Source organism: Pollicipes pollicipes, unplaced genomic scaffold (genome assembly GCF_011947565.3).
Source record: "Pollicipes pollicipes isolate AB1234 unplaced genomic scaffold, Ppol_2.1 Scaffold_4002;HRSCAF=4701_pilon_pilon_pilon, whole genome shotgun sequence".
NCBI classification, from domain to species: domain Eukaryota; kingdom Metazoa; phylum Arthropoda; class Thecostraca; order Pollicipedomorpha; family Pollicipedidae; genus Pollicipes; species Pollicipes pollicipes.
The window spans coordinates 21,237,124-21,247,612 of NW_023596420.1; positions in this window are offsets into that span (position 1 = coordinate 21,237,124).

Below are 10,489 nucleotides of genomic sequence, written 5' to 3' on the forward strand. Positions count from 1 at the left end.
CAGGACAAACCTGGACTTCATGCACGTTACACTTCGGAAATTATCCGACATCTCTCCTTGGAGAAAGGACAACCAAACTGCCCCTGAACAAACGGCATGAAAGCAGATGGAGGGTCCGGACTGACGACATCTGGATCGCGTGCAGATGTCGGCAGTCCGATGTCGTCTTGCCGTGGTGAAACATGCCTCGCACTACCTCTGCCGTAGCCGGAGAGGTGCTGGCGGCCCCTCTCCGCCTCCCCCCGTGACCTAGCGTCTCGTGCGCTGGACATGTCCTGTTGCGCCTCCGCCGTAGTCGGAGAGGTGCTGGCGGCCCCTCCCCACCTCCACCCTGATCCAGCGCCTCGTGCGCTGGACATGTCCTGTTGCGCCTCCGCCGTAGTCGGAGAGGTGCTGGCGGCCCCTCCCCACCCCCACCCCTGATCCAGCGCCTCGTGCGCTGGACATGTCCTGTTGCGCCTCCGCCGTAGTCGGAGGGGTGCTGGCGGCCCCTCCCCACCTCCACCCCTGATCCAGCGCCTCGTGCGCTGGACATGTCCTGTTGCGCCTCCGCCGTAGTCGGAGAGGTGCTGGCGGCCCCTCCCCACCCCCACCCCTGATCCAGCGCCTCGTGCGCTGGACATGTCCTGTTGCGCCTCCGCCGTAGTCGGAGAGGTGCTGGCGGCCCCTCCCCACCTCCACCCCTGATCCAGCGCCTCGTGCGCTGGACATGTCCTGTTGCGCCTCTGCCGTGGTCGGAGAGGTGCTGGCGGCCCCTCCCCACCTCCACCCCTGATCCAGCGCCTCGTGCGCTGGACATGTCCTGTTGCGCCTCTGCCGTAGACGGAGAGGTGCTGGCGGCCCCTCCCCACCTCCGCCCCTGATCCAGCGCCTCGTGCGCTGGACGATCGCGCTTGGCGGCAGCCGACCGGCGAGGTAATCATGGTAATGCGACGGGATCAAATCACGGCCTGGCCCAATATGGCCGGCGCAGACCGGGCCCGGCCCTCGACAGGAATGCGTAACACTGACGCCACCGACCGCCACCGGAGGCGCGCACAATTACAATTACAATTACAAATTAGCGTCGCGCGCGACCGTTCGCCAAATGCTTTCCGCATCCAATTCGGCGGGTGTAATAAAACTTTCCGCGCAAGCACGGATCGGACACCGGCGTGCTTTAAATCAGAGACAGCGAGTTAATTGCATTAGCATCGCAGCTTCATCACAACAATTTTTTTGTCTGCATATCATAGGAGGCCTTGCGTTTTCGGTAGGGCAGAAGGTCCGGAGGCGCGGATTAGCACCGATTTAGCACGTGCTTTGTGCAGGCGTAGAATTTCCCCGCTTGGAATGGCCCACAGTTCATGTCATTCTGATTGCAAAAGGCTTAAGTATGTTATTAGTGTGTTGCCCTCGGGTAGTCCTATGCTATCTACAGACGCGGCCATTTTGTCCGGCTTCCATCATGTTTCTGCAGCGACAGTGCAGGTCGATAAAACTTTTATGCCCTCGTGGTGATTGAACGAGAGTAAACAACAAAAGGGAAACAGAGTCGTGTGCGGAGATAAGGTGGCTGGAGCGGACAGACTGTGAGAGTATTTGATGACATATCCTACCAGCAACACATCGCTCCAGCGGAAATATTACAGCCACAATCGCTGGCTAGATTACAGATATCTGACTACACATATGTGTGTGTGTGTGTCATTGCGGATTTACAATGCACCCAGCTGCTGAGGCTACGTGGCATCGCCTGCCTCTCACTCTGGCAGGAGCGGCGGGCACCGCGAGGAATCGAACCCCGTACCTCCAGTTTCCCAGACGTCCAGTGGTAAACGCGGACGCGTTAACCACTGCGCTGCCGGAACCCTCTCTGTCTACGCATAATATCTATGTATGGCTGCTGGTATTGAACGTCTGTTTTACAACTAAAATAACAAAGAGGACTCAATCGTCCACTGTTTATCTCGGACTGCTATCCCGGGCGCATGAAAGTACATGAACGGGCCTTTTGAGTTTTCCGTACATATTTGCAGACTTCTGAGCATGTGCTTGGCGGGATGCTTTCTCGTGTGTGACACGGAACAGGGAATTGACGTACTCCCTCAGAAACTGTCAAAATCCACTCACACACTCAAACACGGTACACTTGAAATTAGCGGACACGTCAGATGGCGGTCCTCAAGAGCCGCCCGACGCGGCAAATGCGCCGCTGAGGTCCCGTGCGGCGATGGCGGCGCGCGTGCCCCGGCGCCGCTCGAGCAGCGCCCGCGGCGAGGGATTGCCTCACGTCCGCCAAGGTCGCGCACCATGCCAGGTTAAACAGTCAATCAGTTTGGGCCGGCGTGGAGCGCTGATGCCGGCTAAGGCTGGCTTCCCCTGCGCCGGTACGGTCCTATCGGCAATGCATACTGAACGACGCATTTGCATCCCCGCCAGCAGAAGACGTTTGTCTGGGAGGGGAGCGGGGGACTGAAAGGGGTCTGAAGGGGAGCCGGGGCTGTGGCAGCGAAGAAGGGGGCCAAGATGGGTCCAGACGCCTACGGATCCGGACGTCCAACTGCGAAAGGTTCCGAATGGGCTCAGACGGATATAGTGCACGTACGAAGGTGTGAGTCAAATGGTCAATCGCAACACCTGCACTGGGTGAGTACCACGACATACGAGACCAGTGACAATGATGCTCGCGTCCAATCACACACGTGTCAAAACAGACACACTGAATAAAGCAGGGTCAGCGCAGCATCGTCGGTTCCTCTGAAACCCGCCAAGCCTCTTCGGTTACGGCGCGGCGAAAAGGTACAGCATTTGGAATGTACATGGATAGGAACGAATAACAAACGTTTGGAATGCGCCTGAAGCACCCGTATGCGGACTCCAAAGTTTAGAATGCAGCCGCACAAGAACGGGCAAAAAGGTATTTTATTTCTCCTGTGCCTGAGGCATTCTCCGCGTTCGCTCGAGCCACACGCAGTAACACTTAATGCGTCTGAACTAAATCTCCTCTGGGCTAGCGAGACAGCGAGCCCGTCACCAGCCCGCGTCACATCGGCTTAGCGAGACGGCGAGCCCGTCACCAGCCCGCGTCACATCGGCCTAGCGAGGCAGCGAGCCCGTCACCAGCCCGCGTCACATCGGCCTAACGAGACAGCGAGCCCGTCACCAGCCCGCACCACATCGGCCTAGCGAGACGGCGAGCCCGTCACCAGCCCGCACCACATCGGCTCAGCGAGACATCGAGCCCGTCACCAGCCCGCGTCACATCGGCTTAGCGAGACAGCGAGCCCGTCACCAGCCCGCATCACATCGGCCTAGCGAGACAGCGGGCCCGTCACCAGCCCGCGTCACATCGGCTTAGCGAGACAGCGAGCGCGTCACCAGCCCGCACCACATCGGCCTAGCGAGACAGCGAGTCCGTTACCAGCCCGCGTAGCATCGGCCTGGTTTACGACGGGAGATCGCTGCGGTTCCAAACTGGCCCGGAGCGCAGTCTGGGCCGCCTTGCTCGCGGCCGTCGCAACCCGACACTGTGGACCTGATTACGTTCTGTTGTTGTGCGTCGTCTGCGGCGGAGGCGCCAGTGCAGCTGCAGACGCCGCCTGGCCGCCAGTTTTTGCGGCCAGCGGCTACCTGAGCATGCGGCAACCGTGCGTGAAAATAACGAGCGAGCCGTCTGTTGCATCACTCCTCAATCGCCTTCGGGGACCGCGCATGCGCGCGGAAGCACCCATCCGGAGGGCGCAAATAGACTGACACGCTGCTTTGTCCGTCTAAGTGAGGTCTTTGATTATAGAATGATGATATGACTGGCGTCGGTTAATTCTTCAGACACATGCCTTCCGAATCTGTCGCGAATTCTTGTAATACCAGGGGCATGTAGATGCGTGGTTTGATGCTGGACCCTCACAATACCAACGCGGTGCCACACCGCGTTGCACATTGTGTTTTGGCGTCTCTGTGTCGGGTTGATCGAACAGCCTGCCGCATCGCATGCCGCACAATGCCTCTTGTGCGTTGGCCGCCCACTGTCGAATGATCTGCTCCATCCCTCTGCCGCGCGGCGGCGCACGTGCCTCTATGCCTCTGCACAGGGCGGCGTGGGTGCTCTGACAGCACGAGCCAGCAAGCTAGCGCAGCGCAGCGCTGGTATACTCGTCAAAATTTACGGACATTTATTTTTCTGTAGTGGCGTAATATGGAATGCCACGGCGAAGCTCTTTACCACCCTTCCGTGGCCCAAAAAGCCCCAAACACATCACGCAGTCCTGGCTCGTGCGCAGCGTCGCTACAACCGCCCGACGTCGGCACCCGACTGACGAGAACCAACGGCCACCCTCCTGCGCCGTTCTCTCCGCCGGCCGGGACCGGCGCTGGCATCCTCCTGCCCTCTGTCCGGCTCCCCGCCGGCCCCACCATGGCCCGCGCCGCCCGACCGCCGGCTTATCCGCGTACGCAGGCGGCCCCGCCCGACCGGCGTGATTTAGCGCCGATAAAACGGAGCACCGACCGATTGAGACGTGCGCGCGCCGCCTGGGTAACTGATTCCGATTGTTGGGCGGAACGGTGGACGGGCAGCGAACCGGCGGGGAGCCGGCCAGGGGAGACTCTGCCCTGCCCAACGAGGCGGACTGGAGACAACGGAGACGGCGGCGGGCGCGCGGGCCTCTGACGGCGGCGGGCCGACCAAGGCCTGACCGTGGAGGCTTGGCGCCGGCTTTTCCAGGGCTGGCCGCCGGGCTGGGGCTGCTTACCTGGATCAAAGACAACGCCTTGGCTGTCTTTCATTGAAACGGACTTCGGGAAGATGGGCTCACTGACTAATGAATTGCTGCTCAATGACTGCTCTATTCCGCACATTCAACGCCACAAGGCTAAAAATCGGACGCCTAAATCTAATGAAGTCAATATGTTCAGCTGATTGTCTAACGTGAACGATACTAACTGTCGACTGTAACGCAGAGCAAACAAATTAAGGCCAGCTAAGCTCCTCGCCATCGGCTGGCCTCTCCCGCCTCATGTCACCAGTCTCGGTCAGTGGGCCGCCCGGGATACAGCTTCCTAGATTAGACTCGTAAAACGAAGTCGGCGAAAACGAATAGCATGCATGCTTCTTTTGACGACGCCTGGTGTCCCGCATGTCACAGGACATTTTATTAGCCCTCACGCGCTGTTTTACGCGCTGAGTGAAGCGCTCGTATGTGGTGTCCTTCGTCGAATCCTCGTCTGTTGCGCAATTCACTGAAGCAATCTCGAGAGAAGCCGGTTAGTTTTGTAACACGAGCGGACGGCAGTATTTGCGTTGGCGGTAGACAAAGTCGGAGGAGAATGCATGCTATTGCCCTCACGAGGTCGCGTTATACGGTTTCGAACAAGCATAGCGGAGTGTTCGGGTTTATGTGTCCGGAAAGGACAAGAGGCGCGTTCTCCAGCGTCCTCACAGCAGTGAACCGGTGCGTGCTGCCGACGAGTGAGGTCTCGGCCGGCCCACGCACCCGCAATCGCTGCTGTGGTGATCGGATGCCAGTGCAGGTCGCGCTCATTTATCTCCGAGCATCTCTCGACCGGCTGGCAGCGCAGTATTGAGCTGAAGATTAAACGAGCAACTGGCTTTTGGAACTAGCGCTGCAGCGCCCATGTCCTTGCATGTGCTTACATTGTCCAGACGTATTAAGTCGAAAGTTAAGTGTTGAACTGGTATTGACCGGAGCTGTCGGCCTATAAACATTTAACACGCGCCCGGATGGCCGGCTGGATACCCTTCGCTCAGGTGGGGGGGGGGTCAATTTGACCCCCCTGAGATCTCGAGAACTATAAAGCTAGAAACACCAAACTTCAATGGTATGCTTACCTGCACGTGAACTCACTTAGGTCAAAGCTTAAGGTTCTTAGGTCATGACCTTCGTATCAAATAAAGTCAAACAAGGTTAAATTCCAGGTTGGTCTGCAAAGTGCCTCAAAACCTAGATAACTGTCTTTAAGCAAAAGGTCACATGTTTATTTAAGGTGAGCGACCTTGTTCGACGTTTTGAAGGTCATGGTGACCAAAATCATACAAGACTACTCTGAGTTTTGCATTTCAATAAGCGACAAAGATTACGCTAGACGGTATGCGTAAAATGTTGACCTGGGTCATTTTAGGTCAATAGCCTTTCTGACCTCTATGAAGTCCATGGAAGATGTAGAATGTGGTTCCTGCTATCAATAAATTAGAAACGAGGACCAGAAACGATTCCATACAGCAAGCCATAGATTAATAAAACAGGTTAGTTTTAACCTTGGTCTTACCTTCATACCTGACCTTAGGTCAATGCAATTTGCTCATTCAATTGTTGTGTTGTCTAAAAAAGCATTTCAGAGATGTCTGGCTTCGTCTAACACTATGTTGTTGCGTCAGATTGAACGATTCCCTACAAACTGGCTTTGCTGAATCCATGGCCTGAATTTGGCCTGCCGTAGATCAGCAACCTTACAAGGTACATCTAAATTTTTCCCCAAACGATTCGCTATTCAATCGTCTACAGCTATGCAAAATTTGGCGCGGGTACGCCGCGCCGTTCAGAAACCATTCTGAAAAACCTTCGGGGGGGGGTGAATTTGACCCCCCCCCCACCCGAGCGCGTGTTAATGACCTGTCTCGGTGTGCACGTAGCTGCTAAGTACTGCCAGACACATGCTGATCTGACGATTTCATAAAGACGCAAAAAAGCGTTCAGCTCATACACAGATTACGGACCATAACAGAATGTCAATAATCAAACATTGCTCCAAGTTTAAGCAAATTATTGAAACGTTCTCGCATATGTCAGTCGCTTGCTAGCGTGCCAGACAAATATGGTGAGGGACGACGTTGAGCAAGTGTTACAGAAGCGGCAGGTCAGCAGATGACAGAACATAAACGTTTCGCTGAAAGCTTGACGTGGCTCAAACATTTCCAGATCCGAAATTGCCGAAAGATTCAAATATGTCCTGTGTTTGCTGCTGTGCCATGCATTATGTCAGCGAACAAAAAAAAAGAATAAGTTTTTTTCAAGTCCGGCATGGGAGAAAGCGGAGGGACAGCGCTCTTAGCTGTTCTTTCACGTAACCCTTAATGAGAACGCAGAAATGACTAGTGACTTGTCTGTTGACCTGGACAGGATGACTGAGCGGGTCTGATGAGGTGGACAGGGTGGCTGCGCGGGTCTGATGAGCTGGACAGGGTGGCTGAGCGGGTCTGATGAGCTGGACAGGGTGGCTGCGCGGGTCTGATAAGCTGAACAGGGTGGCTGCACGGGTCTGATGAGCTGGACAGGATGGCTGCGCGGGTCTGATAAGCTGGACAGGGTGGCTGAGCGGGTCTGATGAGCTGGACAGGGTGGCTGCGCGGGTCTGATGAGCTGGACAGGGTGGCTGCGCGCGTCTGATGAGCTGGACAGGGTGGCTGCGCGGGTCTGATGACCTGGACAGGGTGGCTGCGCGGGTCTGATGACCTGTACAGGGTTGGCTGCTGCGGTGGCGGTGACCACTCCTGATCTGGGGTCGTTACGTAGGCGGTGCCGATGGGGTGGGTCGAGGGGCCCCGCGGGGAGCGGGCACCCGGTCACAACGCCTGACGCTGGAGGGGGCATCGGGTCACACCGCGTGGTGCAAGAGGGAGGACAAAGCATTTCGAGGCTAGATTTGTTGGCGAAAAATCTGCAGATTTCACTCTCCCTTGCCTATCGGCACGGACCGTGGGTCATCACAGACACCCGTCTATCATCAAAGACAACGAGATCAAATAACGAGGCAAGTTAGCGAGTTGGAGCCGATTCTAAATGGGCGCTGGGCAGCTGGCTCGCGAACACTTCGCGCAACGTGAATCGGGTGGTCACCACGGCACAAGTGCCGCGGCTCGATATGGGCAGGACCCGCGTCCTCATCTTAGTGACAGCTGCATTTATCCACAAGATGCATGTATAGTGCAGATTCAGATGCAGCACCAGGCATGCATGACGATGCAACAGCACCGTCTCAGCCTGTGTTTTCCCCGGGCAATTTGGGAAATTAGCTCAACGGGCGCCTGAGCGCCTGGTAAGTGTCGCTCCGTCCATGGCCGACTTTTTGTTCCGTTCTCTGATTGAGTTAGAGCCATCCCGCGGCCGAGAAAACACCCACAAAACCCAACCACAAGGTCAATGCTGGCAGCCTGCAGTCTCTACCAACTACCGCCAGAGTGAACTAAAAACAATTAGAGCATCGAGATGACTCATGGGCCAGCTGAAAAGCAGTTAAAAGGCCCAATGCTCTGACTGTTGCTAAATGCATCTGAAAGTGGTCACTACCTTGAGTGCTTACTCAGTTGAAGCGGAATGTTAACGCCAATGTAGAATACGTAATTATTTTTCTTCTGGGTGAAGCGCAATTGTTTCGCAAGCATCTCGGGACATGTTCTGCTCACTTCTGCACGCTGCGAGTCGTCTATCATTCTGTGATCATCAAGTTTGGGCGTACAAATACTGAAGCCAACGTTGTGCATTGTGCAAGCACCGTACGCCTGATACAGCCACGGCACATCGCACTAATTTTCGTCCGCCAAAGGCGCCGCGCATCTCAGTGCACGTGTGTCCGACAGACTTAAGTTACGTATGTTGGCCTTTGCCAGGGCGTCAAGAATCACCAGATCACTTGACTTATTTCCAGTCTGCGCCAAAGGAGCATTTTGTTGCGCTTTATCTGTAGCAGACAGGCCCGCGCTCACGCGGTACATCTGAAGCGAGCGGTCGGAAATTGCACCGCGTTGAACCAAAACAAAAACCGGGCATGTTCACGCACTTTCTCCGACGCGTTCTCGGCGCTGATCAGTCATCACGCAGTTGAACCTCACGCAGCAGCATCTGGAACAGCCGCCGGGCGCTCCACCGGCTGTCAATCACCTCACTAAATACTAATTGGTGGCCGCTTGTTGCACCACTTAGCGCCGTGTTCGGCAGGCGGCACGCGCCTCTGCAGCGCCGCGCCGGCGGGCGCGAGTGTCGTTTGCATGCGTAGATCGGGACCCGCCCTAACCACTTTCAGTTCGGCGCTCCGTTATCAGATGGGCGCCCGACGCTGTCGGCTGCAGGACGGCCCGGGCCGACCGGTCAGCGACGAGCACGCTGACGTCATCAATCGCCGATATTGGTTGACGTGATGCCATCAGTGTCTCGCGGGAGGGGGGGGGGGGGGGGGGGAGTCGGCCGTTCCTGGTGTCCGGGCACTGTTCCCACCTCATTGGGCTGGCTGAGCGTGTACATCCTCCTGCAGAGGGTGCCTGCGCAGATACACGCTCTGGAAGGCTCTGACACCGCAGACTTTCTGCCTTACTAGGCCTGTAGGACGAGAGCGGCTGCAGTGATGGAATTACGCGGGGATGGGACATCAAAATGGTATGATGTTAGCCCCGACCCTTTTTCACCTGAAGCTCCCACCCACCCCATGCCGCTCTGATTCAGCTCAGCGCCCTACCATCTGGCTTCTACACGTAATCGGCATTCAGCCTCCCTGGCATCTGACTAACTTAAGTACACCTTTGGTTACGGTGCAAAGTGGACAGTGGTTCTCCACCAGAAAGTGATGATTTAGTGGCCTTTGCCCTTGTCATTTACCATCTCTATGACGTGCTTTAGTTTATCCATCTGTTGGTCTCTCTCTCTCTCTCTCTCTCCTCTCTCTCTCTCTCTCTCTCTCTCTCTCTCTCTCTCTCTCTCTCTCTCTCTCTCTCTCTCTCTCTCTCTCTCTCTCTCTCTCTCCCTGCCTACTACAGAGTCTAATGGCGGTTGATGGGACACACTGAAACATCGTTTATGCGCTAAATATTCAAAACTTTCCGGAGCATTCACCCCATGAACTTGATTTTTTTTCCTTCCACTGTTTACGCTGCTATAATTTTACACAGCTTTGGCCACAACATGTCTCAAACGGGATGCCTTACTCTTTAGTACAAATACTTACTCATTAGTGATGCTCTCAGTTATAAACATGTTTAATCCGCAGCTTACGGCTGACTACAAAAAATGCAAAATTTCAGACATTCGGAATTCATGGCGGTTCAAAGCCACTTTTTCAATCCCATCGTTTCGCTCATCATATGCAAATTCAGATTAAAAAGCTGTTTTGATTGGCATAGGGTCCCTAAATTCTCACCCTCAGCACCCAGAACACGTCACCTGTAGCGCGACCCGGGACTGACCCCTGAGCACCGGCAGCGCACTCGGCCTGTTCGGAGCGAACTACCGGGAGCCTGGAGCCTGACGCCGCACCCAATCGCAGCTGGCCATTGAGGACAGCAGTCGGCCATGATGGCCGGACGCTGTGAGTCCGGGCATCTGTCAGGCGGAGCTGATAAGTCCCGAATGCTGAGGCCTGCTCAAAGGAGATCACAGGGCTCCTCGGGCCATATCCTGGATATGCAGTTGGGCATGAAAAGACGCAGAGTAGCGCCTTTCTCACAAGAGATCGATGCTGGTGCGGCTACACATTTGCTTTGGGCCGGAAGTCGCAGTGTGAT